This window comes from Hemicordylus capensis, chromosome 4 (assembly GCF_027244095.1).
Source record: "Hemicordylus capensis ecotype Gifberg chromosome 4, rHemCap1.1.pri, whole genome shotgun sequence".
NCBI lineage: Eukaryota > Metazoa > Chordata > Lepidosauria > Squamata > Cordylidae > Hemicordylus > Hemicordylus capensis.
Window position 1 is genome coordinate 207,611,188 of NC_069660.1, and position 24,930 is coordinate 207,636,117.

General features: G+C 44.8%; 1 long non-coding RNA gene across 1 annotated transcript in view; it reads right to left on the reverse strand.

Annotated features, from left to right (window-relative positions):
- LOC128323403 (uncharacterized) overlaps positions 1–4,165 on the reverse strand; it is a 43,910-nt gene extending 39,745 nt beyond the window's left edge. The window contains exon 1 of the long non-coding RNA XR_008306250.1: positions 4,034–4,165. This is a non-coding gene — a long non-coding RNA (uncharacterized LOC128323403). The remainder of the gene's footprint in view (positions 1–4,033) is intronic.
- Positions 4,166–24,930: the final 20,765 nt, after the last annotated feature.

Below are 24,930 nucleotides of genomic sequence, written 5' to 3' on the forward strand. Positions count from 1 at the left end.
GGCTTGTCTCTGGAGAAGTGTGGAGAGTGCTTTAAAAAGTTCTCACCTGGAGCTCAGAGCTGACTTCTCCCCCCCCCCCCCCAATCTTCTTTCTTGCTGAAGAATCTGTTCAGGCTGAAAGACAGCAGCCAGCATTTTGCCAGGTGAGTCGTAGGTCAGAGGCTGTGCCAGGCTCTTGCCCTGTAGCTGCATGGCAACGACAACTCCCAGGCTCCTTTTTGGTGCCTCAAAGGCCTGGGCTCCCAAAAGACTACTACAGAACTTTCTTATATCTGTGGCTGCAACCTGCAAGATACAGGTTAGGGCATGCATCCAGAGTGAGGTGGTTGTCATTGAACATGATGGAAGATTCACACCAAGCCACGACCTTGAGTTTAGCTGGCCGGAAAACCCCCTTTTCATTCTCATCTTATCTATCAGTTAATTTATTTACTATCCATTTCTTTTTCTATGTAAATTGCTTTGAGAACTTTTATTGCTAAGGCGATAACATGGGAGGGACCCCATAATAAAGGAAGGGCCCCATAAGGCCAGTAGGTCCAGAGTCTGAAATTATCTAGCTGCACCCCTGCTCTCTTGCTCGCTCTCCTATTCTAGGCCAAGCTTTCAGGTCAGAGCAGAGGATGTTGTAAAATGTAGTTCCTAGACTAATTCCACCTTGTGCAGGTGGAATAAGTTTACTAAAAGCTAAAACAGGCTTTTAGTATACATTAAGGGCAACCACCACCACCAACACCACCACCAAAAAACAGCATTGATTCCTTAGAAGGGACAAGTACTATAAGTTTGAACTGGAGACAAGTCAGCATGTCATCGTTTAACACAAACATGTAACAGCTTATTATATTTAATAATAATAATAATAATAATAATAATAATAATAATAATAATAATAATACGATTTCTATACCGCCCTTCCAAAAATGGCTCAGGGCAGTTTACAAAGAGAAATAACAAATAAGATGGCTCCCTGTCCCCAAAGGGCTCACATTCTAAAAAGAAACATAAGACACACACCAGCAACAGTCACTGGAAGTACTGTGCGGGGGGTGGATAGGGCCAGTTACTCTCCCCCTGCTAAATAAAGAGAATCAGCATGGTAAAAGGTGCCTCTTTGCCCAGTTAGCAGGGGTATGTTTAGCAATTTACATGCTGCTTTGAGCACACTTTTTCTAGGTTTGCTCTGCCCTAAGGCCTAACCTCAAATTTCCCACAACAATCTTTCATTATCATTACCAGCACTGGATTATCTTCAGGTTAATCACCTCCGGCGCTGGTGCATTTAAAAATCTTCTTGGGGCGGCAGAGTTCCTCCCTGCCGCCCCTGCCCCTGTCCTTTAAGCCTTAAACAGAGAAGAGCTAGTGGCGCGCATGCGCCCTTCGCGGCGCGCTCTCTCGTCTCCACTGCTGGCGTGCGCGCTCATCTCCGCCGCTGGCGCACGCACACCATGTGACATATGTGGCGTGCGCGTGCCAGTGGCGGAGATGAGCACGCGCACCGTGAAGGGCACATGCGCACCGCTAGCTCTTCTTTGTTTAAGGCTTAAAGGACAACGACGGGGGCAGGGGCAGCAGGGAGGAACTCTGCCGCCCCAAGAAGATTTTTAAATGCACCAGCACCGGAGGGGGAAGAGCGGCGGGGGGGGGGAGTACTACCCCCCCCTTAAAGAGAGACTCCCCCGCCCTTCCAAACCTCCAGACCGCCGGAATGCCGAACCGGTCCGGAGGGCTTTTTAATTGTGCCTGAACCGAACCATGCACACTACTAATAATCAGTTTATCCCCCTGCCTATCCTTTTTATGAAATTAGAATTATGTACATATTGAGGCTCTACACACGATCCATGTATAGAGCCGAAAGCGGGGTTGTGGGGAGAGTGGGCTTGACCCATTCTCCCCACAGATGACCAGGGAGCCCTCCCTGGATGGCTGGATCGGCTGCCTAGATGATTACAGGCTCCATCATGGGGCTGATTGGGGCAGCAGGGATTGGGGGCCTTCCAGCCCTCGGAAGTTCCATAAGGTACTACACGAGTGCACAGTGCCTTTTGAGGAGCCCTCTGACGCTGGGAGGCTTGTTGTAGCCCCCTGGTCAGGAGGCTACTCCTGAGTTGCTGCAGCATGGAGCCGCACCACGGCTCTTTTAACCTGGTTTTCAAGCACTCTCGCACCCAAAACCCGGGTTAAGCTGTGGGGTCCATAAGTGTGCTTGCCGCTGACCCACCATTGGGAGCCACACAGCTCCCGTTGCTGCACACGAGCAGCAGGAACCAGGCTGGTTTCCCTTCGCCCGGATCGTGTCGCTCGTGAGAAAAGCTTCATTGTGTAGTATGATATCTATGCAAGAAAAACATTAGAGAGGTAGGAATAATTTTGTTCCTGTATAAAGCCATGCACTTCAAATTTGTTTGTTGGTCACTTTCTTGGACTGCTCCCATGTTCTGGTATTAGAAAAATGGCATACTTTGCCAAACATGTTTCCTCCCAGTTGCCATCTTCCTGACACTGACAAATTAAACAATGCCTGTTTTAATCTTAGGCACAAATAAGCTGGTACAATGGAACACTGTGTTCAACACACTTCGTCACTATGGAAATAGTGGCTAGAGATTCTAGAAGCTCTCTTTGAAGGGGGGAAAAAACCCAGTAAATTGCAGTTGGGAGTCTCTTTTTCCATCTATAAAAGTATAGGCTTCCCTAGAGTGCTGACCTAAAGGGTACAGTGCCACAATTTTTTAAAAGCCTCAACTATCCATTTCAGAAATAGAGGAGAGTAAAATTGCTTAAAAAAAAAAAAAGGTTTAGGCCATGCAGGTGAAGTGCTCTAATGCTGAATAATAGTAAAAGTTCAATGATTAAAGTCATACATTTTGGATTAAGGAAACAGTTTAGTCTACCTTTTTATTTACGAAACAGGATTATTGAATTTTCTACCATTATTTTCTTCAGGACCTTTTATTTACTTATATAATTTATCAGGGTCGTGGCCCAGACTGTCACAGCCCACAATTACAATAGTGCTGTGGGTGGCTTTGGGAGGTTGCAGCCTCTGGAGAAAAAAAATATATGAAGCCCCGAGTCACTCATGCCACTTGGGCAGGGTCAGATCCAGTAGGGAAATCAAAGGGAGTGCAAGAGGCATCCCCCCTCACCATAAATGACCCCTCCCAATATATAAAAATATTGGGGCTTGGATTTTCTCTCTCTTGCAGATGCACTGTGCCAGGGGTGTCAAGCTCAAATCTGGCGGTGGGCCGGATTGGATCCTGATGCACCTCTGGGGAGCTGTACATAGCCTTGTGCCACTTTTTGTCACCTCACGCCCACCTCGCACCACCTGAGAAATTCTGAACAACACACCTACTGATACCAGATTTTGCATGGATAATCCTGCCACTCACCCTTCTTCCTCTTTCCCTTGCAGAGATGTTGCTAGGTACTTAAAATATCCAGGGCCTGCCTGAGGCCCACAGCCTCCCCACATTTTTTATAATTAAACCCCTTCATACTCTAAAGATATCCAACACTCTTCTCCCCACTACTTTGCATCACCACTAAAAATGAATCCCATTTTTTCTCCTGCAAGCAATACCCACACAGTTGAGAACCAGTGTGGTGTAGTGATTAGAGTGTTAAGACTAGGATTGGGGGACTTTCATTCCCATTCAGTCATGAAACTCACTGGGGGAATTTAGGTGAGATGTTCTCTATCTCCTCCAAACCTGTCTCACAGAATTGTTGTGAGGATAAAATTCAAAGAGCTTTTTTACACGTACACAGCAGCAAGCAGCCCAGTTTGATCCCTTCTATGAACTACATTTAAACAAAAAGCATATGCAACTATAGTGTGCATTTATACACTGCAGTGTTTATACAGTGTGTAGTGTGTGTCTATACACTACAGAAGGAAAAGCCGCCAATTTGATTTCAAAGAAAACAGCGGAATGTTATTTATGGAGTTATCCCAATTTCTTAGGATTTAAAGACAGGAAAGTATTTCAAGCACAAGGGAGCTTTAAAATGAGTTTCTTACCTGATTTGCAAAGCCTTATTTTGAAACAAGTGTATACAAATAGACTTTTGGTGAAGGAGGGGAAATGCTTAAAGTTCATTTTAGTAATTTGTGAAGCTACTTCCACGTGTTGGGATATGCAAGAGCTGCAGCCTAACTTACTGTGTATAGTTTGTGTGTAATCTGCTATTAAGCCAGAAGGGGCACTGTAGCTTCCTCAGTACTGGTTGGGCTAGATAGGAGTTTCTGTTCTCCTTCCTGTTCCTGTGTGAGTCAGCAAGTTCTGTACTGACCTCTAAGCATTTGTCTCACAAGTAAAATTGCCTTAAACCTTGCACTGGTGTTTGTTCTGAAAACCACGTGGACAGCTCACATTCTGCAAAATGTTATGGTGCCCAGACTTCTTCAGAGCAACCCAGTATACAGCCCAGAACAACCTTGAAGGGTAAATGGCCTTGAAGCAGCCTAGAAAGAGCAGAAGCCACAAGGAGACCCTCTGAGAGGAAACCTGCTGAATGCAAGTAAGCAAAGCTAGGATTTTTTCAAACGAAAAATGGCTTGCAGCTCTGAATTTAAGCTCTCAGTGGGAAAGCTGAATAATGGAAATTATCTGCTATGGAAGTTTAAAGTAGAAATGCTTCTAACTAAGGATGACTTGTGGGAGGTTACTAACACAAAAAGACCTGCAGCAAATCCCCAAGAATGGGACAGAAAGGACAGATAGGCACGGGCAACCATTAGTCTACTAGTGGAAGATGACGAATTGATTCACATAAGGAATCAGGCTACAGCAAAGGGCATGTGGGATGTATTGAGAAATTTGCATGAAAGAACTGGTTTGAACAGTAGACTATTCCTTTTGAGGAAACTGTACAAAATGAGACTTGGGAAGGAAACACATGCAAGACCACATAGATGCCATGCTGGACGTGGTGGCACAATTGTGTGGAACTGGGGAAGAAATAAGACAGTAACATAGCAGCCCTCTTACTATGTAGCTTGCCTGATCCCTATGGTGCCCTAATAAATGCCCTTGAGACAAGGCCTGAGGAAGACCTGACACTGGAATTTGTGAGAAACCGACTTCTGGATGAATTCCAGCACAGAAAGGAAGTCATGGAGGACAGTATCAGTCAGAATGGAGAAGCTGCACTGCAAACTGCAGGTGACAAGGCACACATGAATGAAACAAGAGCATGTTTCTGGTGCATGAAAGAGGGACATTTAAAGAAAGACTGCGCCATATGGAAAACAGAACAAGAGAAACAACAAATAAAATCTCCACAAGCACCTAAGAAAAAGGCAAAGGCTACAACTAGTGACACAGAACAATGGAGTGAATGCTTCAAAACAGCACGGTGTAACTCATCCCAGGGCTGGTGTGTTGTCTCTGGTGCAACTAGTCACATGACCAGCAATAGAAACTTTTTCACAGAATTGGACTTAAGCAATAAGGAAAAGATTTACCTTGCTGATGGAAGCAGTATGACTGCAGAGGGAATTGGATAAGGATTTCTAAACTGTACCAAGACAGATGAGGACATCCTTGCTATTCCAGTAAAACATGTGCTATATGTTCCTGACTTGGAAGGTGCTCTCTTATTGGTTAAACGGATGGCAACCAAAGGACTCACCATTAAGTTCCAGGGCAATGAGTGCACAATCCAGGAGGGGACAAAAACCCTGGCCAGAGCAATTGCAGATGAACACCTGTATTGCTTAAGCACAGCAACAGAGCAGGTGCAACTGTTGTGAACTACACCTGGTTTCGCACTCTGTATATGCTCAGAGGGAAAGAGGGAAAGTCACATCATACACAAACTGAATTGGTTCTTGGAGATGGTGAGCATGTAGGATCTGGACGCACAAACAGAGATAGAGGGAGACACACTCAGATAGTTCAATGGGCTTTGTTATAGAAAGTTGCTCATCAGAATAAAATTCAAACAAGTCATCCAAATTTTAAAAAACATGTTTCCGATTCAAGGTGTAGTGTAATGTGCCTAACTAACGGAAGTGTGTGCACTCAGTAATCACAGCTATTTAACAAATCCTAATAAAACATTTAGAGAGAAGCAGAGGAAGAAGGGAGGGTTTAGGAGAGGGATGGCAGTGATTAGTAGGGAGGAGGGAAGGGAGCAGGCTGCACTGTACATTGAGTTGGCATCTCACCAGGTTTTGTTCATTGCTGGATCTTGGAAATGATGCAGGCTTCAGATGGAGGAGAAACGTGAGTGCTGGAGAACAGGAGCCTGTGGTGCAAGCTTCAAGCAGTCACACAGGCTGGGGGCAGCTGCTCAGAGCAAAGCAGAGAGAAAGAGAGCACCATGGCGCAGCAGAAGTCAAGACAGTTCCTGTCCATGTAAAGAGTTCCTGCTTTTAGCCCCATGGCTTTAGCAGCAAACTCTGGGATGGCTCTTGAGCACAGATCTGCTGGTTAGGCAAAGCTTGCTAGCTCTCTGTTCAGTGAGCTTTATTCTTTATAGTTGATTCTTCCCTTGATCTCCAAAGAGTCTATTCAAAATATCATCATCCTTCCTGGATCCCAAAAAGGTGACAATTTGCTGTTACCCTCTCGATACTGTCTTTTAATTCTTGATATTAATTCAGGGTATTAGCTCAGTCCAGGAAGATCTGAATTCCATCTTCTGTTAGCTGCTGTTTTGGGGAGGAGATTGTTCTATTTTGCTCAAAGCAAATCTGCATCTCTGAGCTCCAAATGGGCATCTTTTCTTGTCCCCAGATTTCTGGCGCCTGGTCCCAGAAGGTATTAAAAGGTGTTAATAAAAGAAGAATTAAAGCTATAGATGTTTTCTTTATGTGCATCTACCTAGAGTGGAATTTCTATAGACAGCAATTGGGTACCCCCTTTGGGCAGAGCAGAGCAATCATTAACAAAGATTAACATAGACTTTTTGCAGAGGAAATGCGAGCTCAGCTTCTAGCTTCTTCCACAGACATCACCTGATAGTAAGTTAAATTTTAGCATTTGGAGAGACCAAGCCTAACCATTGTATTTCTTTTGAGTACCCATTTCACAAGCATTGAGAATACAATGCTGGATTGTCTCTTCCTTCACAGAGCAATTACCATCGGTTACAGAGGCAAGTCATGTGCTGGTCAGTCCACCTTGAGTTCAGGCATTAATTGATCCCTTAATAAAAATGGAATTCAGACACAGGCTTGAATTCCATATAATTCTGGGTTGGTGTCTCTGAGTTTAATGTTGGGATCAGGGTGTCCCCAACAAAGCTCACCACACATAAGCAACCTATGGCATCAGCAACTCAGCCATAGGCACCCTGAAAGTGTAAATGAACTGGCAAAACAGCACCTGACAAAAGACCTTGTGATGTCACCTTGTCAGAACTAAGGCCACAAGAGCAACACTTCCCAAAGTAAGCCAAACCAGAACTTCAAAACCACTTGATCTCATACACAGTGATGTATGTGGGCCAATGCAAGTACCAGCACTAGGGATGTGCACGGAACCGGTGGTTCCACCGGTCCGATGCTGGGGGGTGGTTCTTAAATGAGCGGGGGAGGTGCACTTACCCCTCCCACTGCTTTTTCCCCCGCCGGTGCTCCGTTTATTCCCCAAAATCTATGGGGTGGCAGCGTACCTCCCTGCAACAGTTTTCAGCACAAGCCACTTATACTTTGGACCGACAATGGAGACGAGTTCACAGGAAAGAAAATTGAGGACTTCTTAAGAGCTCATGGAGTGGAGCATCACAAAACGGTCCCATACGTGCCTGAACAGAATGGAGTGGCAGAATGCAAAAATAAGACCCTAACAGAAATGATTAGATGCATGCTGACAGATTCAGGTCTAACTGAAAAATACTGGGGAGAAGCAGTAATCACAGCTACATATTTGCAAAACCAATCCTTCTCCACAACAATGGGGGGGGGACCCATATGAACTGTGATTTGGAGAAAAACCCAGTGTAGGACACATTAAATTATTTAGGTGCAAAGCATACATATACATCCCAAAAGACAAATGTACTAAGCTGCAAAACAGGGCAGTGGAAGGAATTCTAGTTGGCCACAGTGAATGCTTCAAAGGATACAGAATTCTAGACCCAACACAGATAAAGTGACTATTAGTAACAGCGTGACATTTGAGGAAAGATTTGCTGGTGATGTCATGACTTTACAAGAATCAGAACTACCACTCAAAAACACAGAAGAACTTTCTGGACAAATGGTTGAAGTTAATATACAACCAGCTGAAGTGCACAGGCAAGCAGAATGAACAGACAGTGAGCTAAAACAATAATCCAGGACAAAGGTAAACCATCTCTCTGCCTGTCATATAAAGTTAGGTTACCTGAACCATCATCCTGGGAAGAGATCTGGCAAATGCCAGAAGGGGAAGTTAACAAATGGGCTAAGGCAGCAGAAGAGGAAATGAAGTCCCTGCACAGCAATAATACCTAGACATTTACTCCATTACCACCAGATAGAAAGCCTATAGGCTGTAAGCAGACATTCAAGATTAAATATCATGAAGAAGGCAAAAGACTTGTTACAAAAGGCTACTCACAAATGTTTGGAGAGGACTATGATGAAATGTTCACCCCAGTTGTTAAGCACACAACAATTGGGACATTACTAGGTGTTGCAGCTGGAAGAGGAATGTATGTCTAAGACCTAGATGTGTAAACAGCCTTTTTGCATGGCAAACTTAAAAATGAAATCTATATGGAACAGCTGCCAGGCTTCAAAAATACAGAAAACCCTGACTTTTTAAATGTAAGTTGCACAAGAGCATATATGGACTTAAACAGGCTGCAAGGACCTGGAATGCAAAAAATAAACGAAGTACTCAAAGAAGGGGATGGCAGTGGAATAATGAAAGCATTAAATCAACAATTTGAAATGAAAGATCTGGGAAACGTAACACACCACTTGGGAATAAAGATAGAGAGAGAAGATGATGGGAGCTACCTCCTTAGTCAAAGCTGCAAAATAGAAGAAATAATAGAGGACTTTGGAATGAAAGATGCAAAGGCAGTAAGTACTCCCGTGGAAGCCAGTTACTTAAAGGAGAGCAAAGAACAGAGTACATTATTGCCAAACAATCAACAATATAGAGAAGTAATTGGGAAATTGTTATACATCGCCACTGTCACATGACCCAACATTGCAGCAGCAATTGGGATCATATGCAGGAAGGTCTCAGCACCAAATCAGGAGCACTGGAATGCAGCGAAGAGGGTTATATGTTACCTAAAATGAACTTTACACCTTAAGCTATGACTTGCAGCGACTTCTGGATGCAACCTAATGGGATATGTGGATGCAGATTGGGCTGGAGATAGTTCTGATAGAAAACCTACTTGCGGTTATGTGTTTTTGCTTGGAGGGGGACTTATCAGTTGGGCTAGCAGAAAACAAGCTTCAGTAGTGCTTTCTTCGACAGAAGTGGAATACATTGCAGCTGCACAAGCTAGTCAAGAAGTAATCTGGCTATAACTATTGACAGACTTAGGTCAATGTCCAAGAGAACCCACACAAATCTTGGAAGATAATCAAGAATGTGTTGCACTTGCACAAACTGAGAGAGTTAACCCTAGAACCAAGAATATAGATGTGAAGTATCACCTCCTGAAAGACTTACAGGAACAAGGACTCATAGATGTTCAGTATTGTCCAACTGAAAACATGACGGTGGACATTCTTACAAAGCCTTTGGTCAGAGAGAGGCATTGTAGGCTGTCAAGGGTAATAAACTTAGTGGGCTAATGCTTCAGCTATTGGGAAGGGGTGTTGGGATATGCAACAGCTGCAACCTAACTTACTGTGTGTGATCTGCTTTGAAGCCAGAGGGGGCTCTGTAGCTTCCCCAGTACTGGTTGGGCTACCTAGGAGTTTCTGTTCTCCTTGTTCCTGTGTGAGTTGGCAAGTTCTGTACTGACCTCTAAACATTTGTCTCACTAGTAAAATTGTCTTAAAACTTGCACTGGTGTTTGTTCTGAAAACCACACGGACAGCTCACATTCTGCAACACCACAAAGTTGGGGTATTTTAGTCCATTACAAGCTTATTAAAAAGGCAATATGTAAGTTATTTATATACTAGTGGTTTTGTAGCCCGTTGGATAACGGGCGCTAGGGGAGCTCTGCGCTCCAGACCACCGCCGCCATTACCCCTCCCGCCCGCGGCTCTGGCCGGGTCCGCCACTCACCGCCGCCCGCGGCTCTGGCCGGGCCCGCCACCCACCGCCGCCCGCGGCTCCGGCCTGGTCCACCGCTGCCCGGGCCCACCGCCGCATTCTTCTCCGCCGCCTCATCCGGCGGCCATCCTGGCCGGCCAGAAGCGGCCGCCCCGAAGAAGCCGGGTAAGCGGCAGCACGGCCAGGCCTCGGCCATGGCTCTGCCGCCTCCTTGGCCGCGCCGTCTCAGTGTCCCCCGCCGCCGCTTACCCAGCTTCTTCGGGGCGGCCGCTTCTGGCCGCCCAAGATGGCCGCCGGGTGCTGGCGGTCCTGGCTCCCTGGCCTCTTCTGGCCATGCGCTTCTCGCATGCCCAGAAGAGGCCAGGGAGGCACGGACACACGCTTGGTGTCCGTCCACGGACGGACACCAAGCGTTTTATAGATAAGGATGAGCGACTGTTACAAGTACAAAGCAAAATAAAATAGTAATTATGAGAAGAAACATGTTGAGAAAGAACCATGTTCTCATATTTTGCTATTTAAGTCATTTTGAGAACTTTGTTGCTAAAAAAGCAGCATATAAATATTTTTAATGAGGGTAGTGGAGAAAATTTAATGAGTGGAGAAAAAGGAAAAAACAACAACACACACACAGTGGATTAGAGCTACAAGATGTTTAGAATCTTCAGACCCAACAGTCAACACATGGAGGTCATTCACATAATCGAAAACTGTGTTCTACCCCGGTTTGGGAGCTGTGTGTACTCCCAATTTTTGATTGTGTGGAAGCAAGGTTAGAGTAAAACCTGGGTAGAAGTGATTGTGTGGAAGCAAGGTTAGAGGAAAACCTGGGGAGCTTTTTCTCCTACCTTGCTTCCACACAATCACTTCTACCCAGGTTTTCTTCTAACCTTGCTTCCACACAACCAAAAATTGGGAGTACACACAGCTCCCAAACCTGGGTAGGACACAGTTTTTGATAGTGTGAATGACCTCATGGTAAACCAAAAGGCAGGAAGAAAAAGAAAAACATCCATTTCATTAGAGCATTTTTTTCTTCCCTCCCCTTTAAAAATAATTTTTAAGCTTTTAATACTTTTGTACTAACTAATTTCCTCACAAGAATTGTTGGAATTGGAAGGATTTTTCTTACAAGTTTGTACTAGAACAGTTTTGGCTTATACTTTGAAAATGATTTTAAGTTCAAAACTCTTTCTCACACACACACACACTCACACACACAAATGGAGATTTTCAAGTTGGTTGGGACTTCTCTAATGTGTGCATGCGCACATACATGGTTCATATGGGGGGAGGGAGAGAAACACAGTGACTTAAGCAAGGGAAACAAATCACACACAAACAAAACAAACAGATAAGGGTTTGGGTATGTCTTACTTTCATTGAGGGAGATGTGCCCAACAGAGAACTTTCACCTCCCATTCAGCTCCTCCTCATGGTTTTCTTCTGTGCAATTACACTCAAATGCCAAGGGGGGAGGACCACAAGACTGCAGGTTAAGGAATCAGGCTGCTGCAGCTGCTCCTGCTGGGAGAGGGCAGGACTAGCAGCAGGAAGGGAAGCCGCAGCAGCCTAATAGGTTAACCTGCAGTCTTTTAAAAACGCTGCTACTACCAATGATACTGCCGATCTCAATCCAAATTCACAGGGGGTGCAACTGCACCCTTGCGCCCACCCACCCCGGATCCACCCCTGCACGTGGGACTTAAAAGGGAATTTTGAATGGAGTGGGGGAGGGGAGTGTTTTCTAAATAGAAGCTATGGAAGGCAAGGGGGTGAATGCCCTCTGTGTAGCAAAGATGATATTGAACAATTTGTCTGCTGAGCTCACCTGCGTGCTTTCCAGACAGCAACTTAAAATTGTTTTGCAATGTATAGGCTTGGTGTGCATTCGTACAATCTGGGTTTTGATACCGTCTGTGTGTTTTATGATTATGTTTATTGTTGAGCTTGGGTAAGTAACTGAAATGACCCGTCTGCTTCTTGATCTAGGGAGACAGCTTGTCTGTGTGTTTTGCTCTGGTGCTCCCTTGCACAACGGTACCAGTGGTACCTCCTTAGGTGGGGTTTTGTTTTTTATTTTGGGAAAAGAAAAAAAAAAGCCCAGTGATCTTGCACAAATTCAGCGGGGGAGGGGGGAGCCATCACGTCACCTGCCCCGTCCCCTTCTTCTCTTTCTCTCTCACAGGAGGAAGTGGTGTAAATCCCAACAGCTAACTCTAACCGGCTTCAGAATGTTAGAGTTAGCTGTCAGATTGTATACCACTTCCTCCCGCGTAGTCTGGAAAACTCCCTGGTTCCAGCTGGAGGAGGAGGAGGAGGAAGAAGAGAGGGCAGGGGGGCTGACAGAGACATAACGTCTCCGATCAGTCCTGAGTCGCGACCTGAAATACATGATTATAAAAACATTGGGAAGGTGGGGAGAAATGCAGAACCCTTACTACCTGGCTAAATGGGGAATCATTTAAAGTGGAGGCTCTCTTATATTTAGCAAGGGGAGAACAACTGTCCCTATGCAACTGAGCATGGTGCCTCTCAAGTGGCTACTGATGCTGTCTCCTTTGTGTGCATTTGTGTTTTTAATATTGTAAGCCCTTTTGGGACAAGGAAACATTACTGTATTGAGAACATTTATGCTGAAAAACAGCATGTAAATCAGGGCTGCACAACTTTGGTCCTCCAGCTGTATTTTGACTACAACTCTCATCATTCTCAACCACAGTGGTCAACATTCAGGGATTATGGGAATTGCAGTCTGACATCTGCAGGAAGGCTGAAGTTGTGCAGCCCTGATGTAAATATTTTAAATAATGACTGGTTCTTCCATTAGGCAGGCTGAGATAGCCTGTTGCCTCAAGCAGATTGCAAAGTACATCCGCCACAGTGAAAGGACACTACGTTTATCAACTCTTTATTTTCCTTATTTTATAGTCATACGAAGCTTCATTTGGATATTCTGTCAGGCACCAAAATTGTTTGAGTCATCTCCAAAGGAAAACTGACTTTTAGTGACTTGAGTAAGTAGCCACAGTTGTTATTGTTCTTGATAAGTTGTATCTGATTTAATCTTACTTTTAAAATTACACACATTTTAACACTGTTGTCCACCCAATCCTTTAAATACGCAATAAAGCACATTGATCTCTTTTGTTGAGCATTCCATTTAACTGGGAATTTTAAAAGACACGTTGCATGATTAGCATTATAGTCCTTGATTTGTATGAATTGTTTATCATCTGTCATACTGATCCTTCATAAGAATGTCCTACAGTGCTAAACTCAGATAATTTGTAGCCCTGGTCTAATCATGGTCGATTAGAAGCAAGTTCAATTGTTTTCACTGGAACTGCCTTCAAAATAAATATGCGTATGAACATCTATGTTTCTAATCTGATAAGTCAACACAGGTATATTTCTCATCCAGACTTGCAACCTCTTCAGAAAATGAAATTAAATTTGGCAAGTTCTTGTAGGTTTCCATACAACCATAACGCCTGAAATAAGAGCTGAATGAATGTGTGCACTGAATGTGAAAAGGTGCAAACTCGGAGCACAAAACAATAGGAAGGAAGTTCTTATGTGCCGGTGTCAGGAGCCAAGTGGCCAGTTAGACCAGAATGGATCGTCCAAGAGCAGCTCACTCTGAACATGAGTGATAGGTAGATCAAGCCAGCTTGATCTGAGAAGCCAGCCCAGGTCAATGACTTTATAGGATCAGATGGAATTATATTGGCCCCTTGTGTCATGTGACCCCTGAAACCACCCCCTGACCACCTGAAGTGATGGCACTGCACCAGGGATATAGCTATAGCAGAATAAGGGGTGTTATTTGTCCCGGCGCTGCTGACAGTGACACTAACACTGGCTGGACAGTTGCTCAATCTTTGGTATCCTTCTCCCGCCTTCCTGACTCATGACTGGATGACTTACTGCTCAGAGCCAGCCTACCCCTTGTAATGCATCCCCAGCCTTCATGGGTGTTTTGCTCTTATATTGTGTTACACCCCAGCTCTTGCCTGCTATTTCTGCTGTTTCAATTCTTGCAAGATCAATTCTACTATTGTAACCCTCTCTTCATTCATATTAAGCATGAATACAGGATTGTTGTGTCAGCAGCTGTGGGAGAAGAAGCAGCACCAAGGATACTAGACACTGAGTTTGCTCGCAGATTTATGAATAACCTTGCTGAAGTGTAACCACGGTATGAATAGTTGATTAGTGGAGCCCAAGATCTCTATTAGCTATTCCTATGTATAAAAACTAGCCTAAAAAACTAACCAATGAACTTTAGTCTGCAATCTATGGATTCTTGACAAACAAATTGCTGTATTCTGCTTTAGGTGTCTGGCATGTGTCTTTTGTATAGCAAAATAGCCCAGGTGCAACCTTGCTTCCCTCCCCATGCTGCCTTGAATCCCTCACTCTGAGGAAGCTAGTAAAGGCTTGATGGCCGAAGAACCAGATAGGAAAAGTGTTGTTTGTTGAATAATTAGTGTCTAACCTCCAAGGCCTAAATCCAAGCAAAGGAGAACTTGTCAACAAGTTGCCTGAACATTCGGGGGTGCAGAAGACAGAGGACTGCTTATGACAGATGAGAGGGCCAAGGGGGAAGAACATCCAAGAGCCTGAACTTGGAGAGAAGGTATTGAGTAGTCATAATAATTGTATCCTTGATTAAAGTGAAGGGTGACCCCACTGACACATTAGAAGGTATAAAACCTAAGGACGTTGAACTGAATCCCCAGAGAACACATCCAGGAGACGCATCTTCACCCTCTCCAGAGCTGCATTGCCCTCACACCCCAGCTTCATGCATCTCATCTTTCTTCGTGCTCCAGGATCTGTGATCACTGGTACACAGGGGTGTTCAGTCGGCCCGCTGGTATAAATTGGTATCTGAAGCAATTTGTTGTTAAGCTTGTATACATAAACTGGTATTCAGGGGTTAGTTGGCCTGCTGGTATAAATTGGTATCTAAAGCATTGGTTGATTGAGCTTGCTGGTATAAGCTGATACCCAGAGCACCTGGTAGCATATTGACTGAGAAGAGAAGGTGAACAACACTCTCCCTCAGACTGACTGACAGGATCAACAGCGAGGGAAAGGCTGGCCAATGCTCTGTGACAGCATTTCCCTCACTGCTGAGCCTGTCAGTCAAGCTGAGGGGTGGGTGGGCTGAGCCTGAGCACCTAGTCACAAGGAGAGGAGGTGGAAGGGGAGGGGCTAGGCCAGGTGCATGTTGTGGAGGCCAGGCCACAAGACTTGCAAGTGTTTCTTCTAGCATGCTATTATGGGGGTACAGCAGACAGTAAGTAGGGATGTGCCTGAACTCGCTCAGGTGTCCGCATCCAAACTGGTTCAGTGGGGCGGGGATCGGTTCTTTTAAAAATGAGGTAAGCAGGTCCTTACCTGTTCCTCTGCCACCCCACTTCTTTTCCAGGCACAGCACATGCTTTCCAAAAGGCCACAGGCGGCTGCAGCACTGCTCCCAGCAGCCTGCTTGTGCCAATGCCACACTCAGGCTGCTGGGAGCAGTGCTGCAGCCACACCTGGCCTTTTGGAAAGTGAGTGCTGTGCCCAGAAAAGTGGTGGGGCAGCGGAAGGAGCAGGTAAGGACCTGCTTACCTGGTTTTTAAAGGAATCGATCCTGCCCCACCCACAGCTGCCTGAGCCAGTTCGGGCACATGACTAGTAGTAGGACTTGCTGGTTTTCTGCTTGATCCCTGGTGCTTTATAGCAAGATCCATTGAAATGAATGGGAGCTCATGCATTTTAATAGTGCTTGTGCCGAAGATCCTCACTGTGGATTGTGTTTTCTTTAGTTCTTCATAGGAAAAGCAGAGTACATAACAGCTCTACTTTAACTGCCTCTTAATTGACTCCTGTATTAGACTTTGCTGTTCTTTTGACTAGTATTGCTGTCTTACTAATTAGGCTATAATTGCATCGCTGCATCAGATCTTAATATTGGCACATACGTTTCCCTATCCATCTTCTGAAACTTCTCCAGTGCCAAGATTTAGCTCAATTATCCAGCTATTCTAAAATTATCTGATGTAAGTTATCTTGGCCTGCTAATTTAAAATGTTTATTCCTATTTATAAATTTAATAGAAACCATTCTATCATACCAGGGTTCTAAATTGTATTAACAAATCATACAATTCTTTCCAATTACAGAAATGGATAAATAATGGTTATGCATGGTTTGCTTCCTAAAATATTTTTTAAAAATTCCCTTGATCCTCATCCTTTGCCCTTCCAAGCATTTTTTTAACTGCCATATTTAGTTTATTTTATTGTTGCTTTCCCCCCTACATTTCTGAATTTGGACAAATAGCCATCAGTTTTGAAAGGCTGTCAAGTAAACAAAAAGTTTTATTTACCGATTTATTTCATACATACAAGATTTTATTGTATTTTTTCTGATGTTTGATTCAACTCTGTATCTTCTATATTTGTTTTATTTATTTATTTATTTATTTATTTATTTATTTATTTAAAATATTTCTCTACTGCCCAAAACTTTAGTCTCTGGGTGGTTTAAAATTAAAATCATTTAAAACATCAAATCAATTAACAATTAAAATCATTGAAAACATTTAGAACCCAATACTAAAACTATTAATTTATTATTTTGTATTAAAACTTTTATAACTCCCTTCCAAAAGGCTCAGGGCGGTTTACATTAAAACACCATTAAAATCAGTTAATAATTAAAACAAAAGTTATAAAAGCATAAAACAATGATTAACAATTAAAAACATTGTAAAACAGCAATTAAATAATCAGAACAATTTAAAAACAAGTTTTAAAAAGCTGAGAAAGCCTGGTTGAAGTGATATGTTTTCAGAAGTTTTTTAAGATGGGGAGGCTCGTATCCCAGTAGGGAGCACATTCCACAATCTCAGGGCAGCAGCTGAGAAGGCCCACCTCTGTGTAGCCTCCAAACGAGTTGACAGCAACTGGAGACGGACCTCCTCAAGTGACTTCAATGGGCAGTGGGGCTCATAGCGAAGAAAATGCTCTCTTAAATAACCAAGGCCTAAGCCGTTTAACATCTACAAGGCTTTGGAAGTTATAACTAGCACTTTGTATTTTGCCTGGAAACCTATTGGCAGCCAGTGTAGCTCCATCAACAGAGGAGTAATGTGGTCTCTCCGAGAGGACCCAGAGACCAACCTGGCTGCCGCATTCTGAACCAACTGAAGTTTCCAGACTACGTACAAAGGCAGCCCCATGTAGAGTGCATTGCAGAAGTCAAGTCTGGAGGATACCAACAAAAGTACCACTGTTTTGAGGTCATTGATCTCAAGAAATGGGCGCAGCTGGCGTATCAGCCGAAGCTGATAGAAAGCACCCCTTGCCATCGCCTCAACCTGAGAAACTAAGGAGAAACATTGATCCAGAAGTACTCCAAGACTGCGAACCTGTTTCTTTTGGGGAAGTGTGATCCCGTCTAGAACAGGTAGATCAAAATCGTCTCTAGAGTTCTGACCCCGCACAATAAGTACCTCCGTCTTATCTGGATCCAGCTAGTGTTTATTCTCCCTCATCCAGCCCATTACTGCTTCCAGGCAGGCATTTAGGGAGGATATGCCAGCTCCTGAAGAAGTTGACATGGAGAAGTAGATCTGGGTGTCATCAGCATACTGGTAACACCCAGCTCCAAATCCCCTGATGATCTCTCCCAGCAGTTTCATGTAGATGTTAAGCAACATTGGAGAGAGTATGGAGCCTTGAGGCACACCATACTTAAGCTCAGGTTTTGAAGAGCAACAATCTCCAATCGACACCATCTGGAATCTGCCCGAGAGGTAGGAGCGGAACCACTGTAAAACAGTGCCTCCCACCCCCAACACCCTCAGACATTCCAGAAGGATACTATGGTCGATAGTATCGAAAGCCACCGAGAGATCCAAGAGGACCAACAGAGTCACACTTCCTCTGTCAATTGCCAATTGGAGATCATCCATCAGGCTGACCAAGGCAGTCTCCACCCCATAGCCCGCCCAAAAACCAGTTTGAAATGGGTCTAGATAATCAGTTTCCTCCAAGGCCGCCTGGAGCTGAGAGGCCACCACCCTCTCAATTACCTTGCCCAGCCATGGGAGGTTGGAAACAGGCCTATAATTGCTCAACTATGAGGGATCTAATGCAGGCTTCTTTAGAAGAGGTCTAATGATTGCCTCCTTAAGACAAGGAGGCATCCTGCCCTCCCTCAGAGAAGCATTTATGATTTCTACCAGGCCGCCTACAAAAGCCTCCCTGCTAGATTGAACAAGCCATGTTGGACAAGGGTCAAGAGAATAAGTGGTAGGCCTAACTGCTCCAAGCAGCTTGTCCACATCATCGGGAGTCACAAACTGAAATTTGTGACTATAAATCTTATTAAAAGCCTGGGTGAATAATTGTGACTTTAGTCCCTTTTAAAAAGTTGCCAGAGATGGGGAGGCTCTTTTTTCAATAGGTAGTGAATTCCAAAGTCCAGGAGCAGCAACAGAGAAAGCCCATAGCTGCCAAACGAGTTGGCGGCAACCGCAGACAAACTTCTCCAGATGATCTTAACAGACATTGGGGCTAATGGCGAAGAAGACGTTCTTTTCAATACCCAGGGCCTAAGCTGTTTAGGGCTTTATAGGTAATAACCAGTACCTTGTACTGAGTAATATGAAGCATGAATGGATTCAGAATATGAAAATCAATAATAATACCGACCGTGCTTCACATGAATCATCTTGAGATATACTTACAACAACCCTGCAGGGTAAATAAGTATTATTATCCCTATATTACAGCTGAGGCTGAAAGAAAGTGGCTTGTCTAAGGCCACCCAATGAATTCGTGGCAGAGGCAATATTTAAACCAGGGAATAGGGATGTGCATCAATTGGTTTGGATGTCCGGCATTTGAGTCGGTTCGGAGGCAGTGGGTTCTTTATAGCACAGGGAGGGTGCTTTTACCTCCCCCACTGCATTTCCCCCTCCGGCACTCTCCCCAAAATCGCTGCTGCGGGGCTGCAGCATACCTCCTTGCAGTCCTTGTCAGAGTCCTACTGGAAGTGGCCAACACACGTTTGCATGCCTTGGGGGTGGGGGATGCAGTGGTGGAAATCAGAAAGTCTCCTTCCTTCCTCATTCCCAGCCAGCATGCAGCCTTCCAACCACAGCATTTCCTTTCTCCTGCTGCCCACTGAAGCAGTGGCATTCCTCCTCACTCACTCGGGATGTTTCCTGCTGCTACTGCATTTCTTCCCCCCAACCTGCTGCCCATACCTGCTGAAGTGGCAGCATCCCTCCCCACCTGTAGGGGCTAGAGGTAACAAGCCTCAGCAAGGGTGGCGAGGTGAGAAACACAGCAGTGGCAGGAACCAACCCCAGACTGGGGAGGAATGTCACTGCTTCAGCGGTTGTGGGCAGCGGTGAGAGGAAATACAGTGGTGGGAAACTGGGAACCAGAGAGGCACACAGGCAAGCTGGGGCTGCAGCCCCCTGCATTGCCTCTGGGAAAGAGTCGTGTTTGGCCACCTGGTGGGACCGATAGATTCCTGCTGGGAGGGTGGCCGCAATGTGGTGGGAAGAGATGGAGAGTGCTGCATTTGGGGGCCACAGGGACAGTGGAGCACCAGACCTGTGCCCAGAGGCCCATGCAGGATGGCGCCTCTGCAAGGAACCCTCCACAGCTGTCAGGGCTATTGAGCCATCAGCAGGCTCTGAGTTACAGTCTATTTAAGGGCTTCCAGTTCCCATGGACAGCGAGAATTACGAATAAGGAAGTTTTAGATCGAGTTAAACCAATAATATCGCTAGAAGCTAAGATTACTAAACAAAGACTGACATATTTTGGTCATGTCATGCGAGCTGACTCACTCAAAAAGACAATTATGCTGGGAATGATCAGCAGGAGAAGGAGAAGGGGATGGCCTTGATTTCGGTGGCTGGATATTATAAAAAATGATACTGTAATGACCATGGCGGAATTAAAGGAAGCTGTATGAGATAGGACAGCATGGAGTGCATTGATCCATAGAGTGACTGAGAATCGGACACAACTGAACAGATAGAGAGAGTTTCGTAAATAGGAACTCCCAGTTCCTTGCTGCAACAACAATACTTCCTCCTGTGCTCTCTAGCTCCTAGAAGACTAACCCTTGCTTCTAGCCTTCGTAAACCTTGCTGAAGGACTTCCTGGCTTGTGACCCAAACCCCTCATACCTCACCCATTTAGGCAGACCTATGCCACTCTGCTCCACCTGCTAACAACTGGGAAGATCCTACTATAGATTCTGGACTATTCTAACTCGATGAGCCCCTCTGCTGTCTGCACCCCTGCAAACACATTATGCAAAGAAATTACCCAAGTCATTGGGTTAAAGGGCCACAACTTTATTAACAATTAATGAACAGGAAAATTAACTCCAGCCCACTCCCCAAGCAGGCCTATCTTAGGCTGGGAATCAGACACATGTGTCCTACCCTAAGCCTAACTGGGCAACACATCCTGACTTCGAGACCTCAATAAGCCAAGTCGGTTGTTGCCCCTTTTGGCCAACCCAATATGGGTCAGGACCCAGTCGTGGGCTTCATCGCCACAAACTGTTCAGCCTTTTAGGTTTTGAAGCCCCCAAAGCAGGAAGGATTGCTAATCAAGCTGCTGAGTCTCTAAGAATCCATTACCTACTCCTCTCCTTTTAAACAGGCCCAGAGGTGCTCACCAAAATATTCCCCACTACTCCTACACCCAGCCCACACTGCTCCTGCCACAGGGGTATTTGTGGTTGGTGATGTAGCTGCTGGAGACATTGACTTAGCACCAGCAACCCTATTGACCACTAGGGGCACTGGGGTAGAGAAAGTGCATAAGGGAATACCATCTCTGACTATGCTTTCTCTACTCTACTTCCCCTTTGTTAGACTGATAGTCTCAGGTTTCATTCTCTCACCTGAGAGACAGACTTCCTCTTCTTCCTTCGCTTCTGATGCAGCAAGCAGCTAGGCATGTAGGCCTTTCCTATCTCTCTGATGTATTCCTAAATAAATGAATTTACTTAGAACTCCATGTCTCCAGACAATATTAATTAGCAGTGCTCTCATTACTTGTGCACTTCCGCTGCAGGTGGGGTAGATAAACAGATCTCCTCTCCAAATCTCTCTAAGAAAGAGAAGGTCAGCCTTGCTTGGCCTTATCTACACACACTCTGTCCAGAAATTCAACAAGCCCTTACCACAGGTCCAACAAATAGATATTGCACACAGAAGCAGAAAAGTGAAGTTGTGTTAGGAAATGCTTAATACCTGGGTGGGTCAGGAAGACCCCCTCCAGTGGTGACTACCTCTTCCCATATCTTTGTTGACTTTGTGGCTAGCCCGCTCTATCCCAGCCAGATTTGCTGCCCCTCTCCAGACTCTGCGCTGCAGCAAATTGGTCCAGAAGATAACTACACCGAGTATCCAGTGCCTGGTGGAGCCAAAAATCAGCCTTGGCTTGCTGAATTATGAAAAGTTAGTTCCCTGGGCTAAATTATTTTCACCTGAATGTATAACTATTAATGAGGGAGGGGCACTAACTGATAGGAACTCCCTGAATGCTGGCAACAACTGGTTCCACAGCATGTTTCTCCCAACCAGCAAATAGAGGTACAACCACCCAAGTTCAACTGCATTCCAGTCTTGGAGGTGCTGGCCCTTCAGTGAGCACAGAATACAATTGAGTGGATGCAGATCAAAATGCACACTCGATCCACTACTCTCCCAGCACCTGTCAAGAGATCAGCCATATATAAACACTGTGCAACAAGCACAATGTAAACTAGAATGCAGATAATGCTGTGCAACAAGCACCAGGCCATTATAATAGCCCTACCTGATGACTTCAAGTGAACCAGTACTGCAGTATATGCTCAGGGTGAATGCACAAACTATCCTTTAGACCCACCTGCTGTCTGAAAACCTGAAAAGCCAAAGCCTTGCTAGTGTAGCTAGCCCTGGTCCTAGGGACCGACCAAGGAAGTGTCAATGGCTTAGCACGCTTCTAATAGCCAAGGCTCCATAGTGCGATGGGCAACTGCTCTGGTTCCAAGGTGGCCTCTGGAGCGAATTCTACCTGAAAAGGAGATGGGGCTGTCAATTCCCCAATCAGAGGCCAATTATGTAGCTGAACACTGAGTCCTGATCGCTGGTCCTCCCCTGAGGCCTCAGAGCACACTGGGGTGGGAGTTAAGTCATTCTTGTCTCTCTCCCAGCAAGGGCTCCCCTGGCTGAGCCTTTCTCCAGAACCCAGTTCTCTAGGGCAAGCTCCTCATCCCTGGCCTTCTCTCCCCTAAATGGCCCCAAGCAGTCTCGTCAGGCTGACTCCACCCCCAGAAGTGCCACCTGCTGCGGGTACTTTCTATTTCATCACTTCCAGCCTAATCTTCCCTGTGCCCAGGTATTAAGCATTTCCTTCCACCCTCTGTGCACTACACCACCATTCACTCTGGGCCACCCCAGCACCCCACAAGTGGCTTTAAGGTTTTTCTTCATAGGAAAGAATGGAGGTTTCAGCAGCCCCATAACTGCACTTGTGGGGTGCTGGGGTGGCCCAGAGCGAGGGTGCCGACCACCCCCATGGGTTGCTAACCCATGGGGTACTGGGTTTTGTTGTTTCTGAAGTGTTCTGAGTGTAGATTCTTTGGTAGCATATAATATTTTCAATGACAAACCATTAATCCACTCTCATTGCATCACCCCTGCTAACTTGGCAAAGAGAGACCTTTTAATGTGGTGATTCTCTTTATTTAGCAGAGGTAGAGTAACTGGCCCTATCCACCACAGCACAGTACCTCCAGTGACTGTTGCTGGTGTCTATCTTATGTTTCTTTTTAGACTGTGAGCCATTTGGGGACAGAGATCCATTTTATTTATATATTATTTCTCTGTGTAAACTGCCCTGAGCCATTTTTGGAAGGCCAGTATAAAAATTGAATTAATAATAATAATAACAACAACAACAACAACAACAACAACAACCCCCAGTGAGGCACTACCTTGGCGTGGTTGTGGGGATTGTGTGCTCTGAGGAAGGTGAGAGCTATGCCAGAGGTCCAACCATACTGGACAGGTCTCACCAGAGGAGCCTGACGAAGAGTGCCTCTCCCATCAACAATATGGTGAAACGTAACTTTAATAAATCTATACCGGATTGGTCGTCGCCCGGGTCAACAAGGACTGCGCCAGTTCCTGGAGTCCCTGGACATCTGGTGGCAAGTGGGCAACAGGACTCAGGATCTTCAGTTGAGCAACCAGGGCTGGAGACTGCAAGGTTACTGGAAGAAACGTTGCTTAACCGAAAAATATATACAAAAAATGCCAACAAGGAAATAATGATCTGCTATTACAAATCTAGTCCAACTAGAAGAGGTTATTTTAAAAGAATGTAACAAATTTGGAAAGAGAAGCATCCAGATACAGAAATAACAGAACAAAGGCTAGCAGACCAGAGAAGATTCATAATAAGAAATAAAGTATTCACAGAAGTTGAGCTGGAAGAACTGCAAAGAGCAACACAGGCTCAAGATATGGAAGAAGAATTACCACCAACTGAAGAAGTTGCTCAGGCGCAGGTGGAGGAGGTGTTGGAAATAGAGGATGCCACTGTTGCTGAACTATTTCAAAATCAAAACCTGGCAACCTCGCCTTTGCCTTCACTTCAAAAACCCAAATGCCGTTTAACAGAAAAGCAACAAGAACTAAAGTAAAAAATAACTGAGCACATGAACCAAACAACCACCAGGGTTCGACTTCCAGCGCTAAAAACAGCTGCCAAAAAACAACTTGCTCAGGCATTAAAAGATGTCAATGCTGCACTTACAGAAATAACATCCAATAATTTGCAAGAAACAAACCAACTAATGTACAGTGCAGCAACAATAACAACACAAGAGCTTGGATATAAGATCAGTGGACCTGTCAAAAAAGAAAGTAGTACATCACCTAAATGGAAGATTAGATTAGAAAATAAAATCACCAGACTTAGATCTGATACTAGTAAATTGAAAGATATGAAAGACAAGAAGCTGAAGAATGAAAACACCAAACAGTATCTGATCCAAAAATACCACCTAGATTCAAGGAAAATTAGAGAAGTCCTGGAAATAATAAAGCAGCAAATAACAGCAGTGTCAAAGAAGATTAGCAGATACGAAGCCAGAATTACACAACACAGGCAGAATCTCCAATTCCAGTCAAATCAGAGATGTTTCTACCAAAGCATAGAAGGAGAAACTGCAAGAAACTTAGAAACACCAAATAAAGAAGAAATCGTGCAATTCTGGAGGAAATTATGGGACAATCCAATAGATTATAATAAAAAAAAGCAGGCTGGGTGAAAGAGGTCAAAAAATGTAACCAACAAATGCAAGATCTAATAATAACACCAGAATTAATTAGTGAAAGAGCAAAGAAAATTAAAAATTGGACTGCGCCAGGCGACGATGAACTGCATGGCTTTTGGCTTAAACACCTAACAAGCCTTCATAAACAACTATCAAAACAGTTCAATCACATTTTGCAAGGAGGTGATATTGAACAATGGCTAACAACTGGGAAAACTCATCTCATAATGAGAGACCCAGCAAAAGGTGCAGTTCCAAGTAATTATAGACCGATAACCTGCCTGCCAACCATGTTCAAATTATTAACTGGAATAATAGCAGATGAAGTGATGCAACACTTATTAACTAACAAACAGCTTCCAGT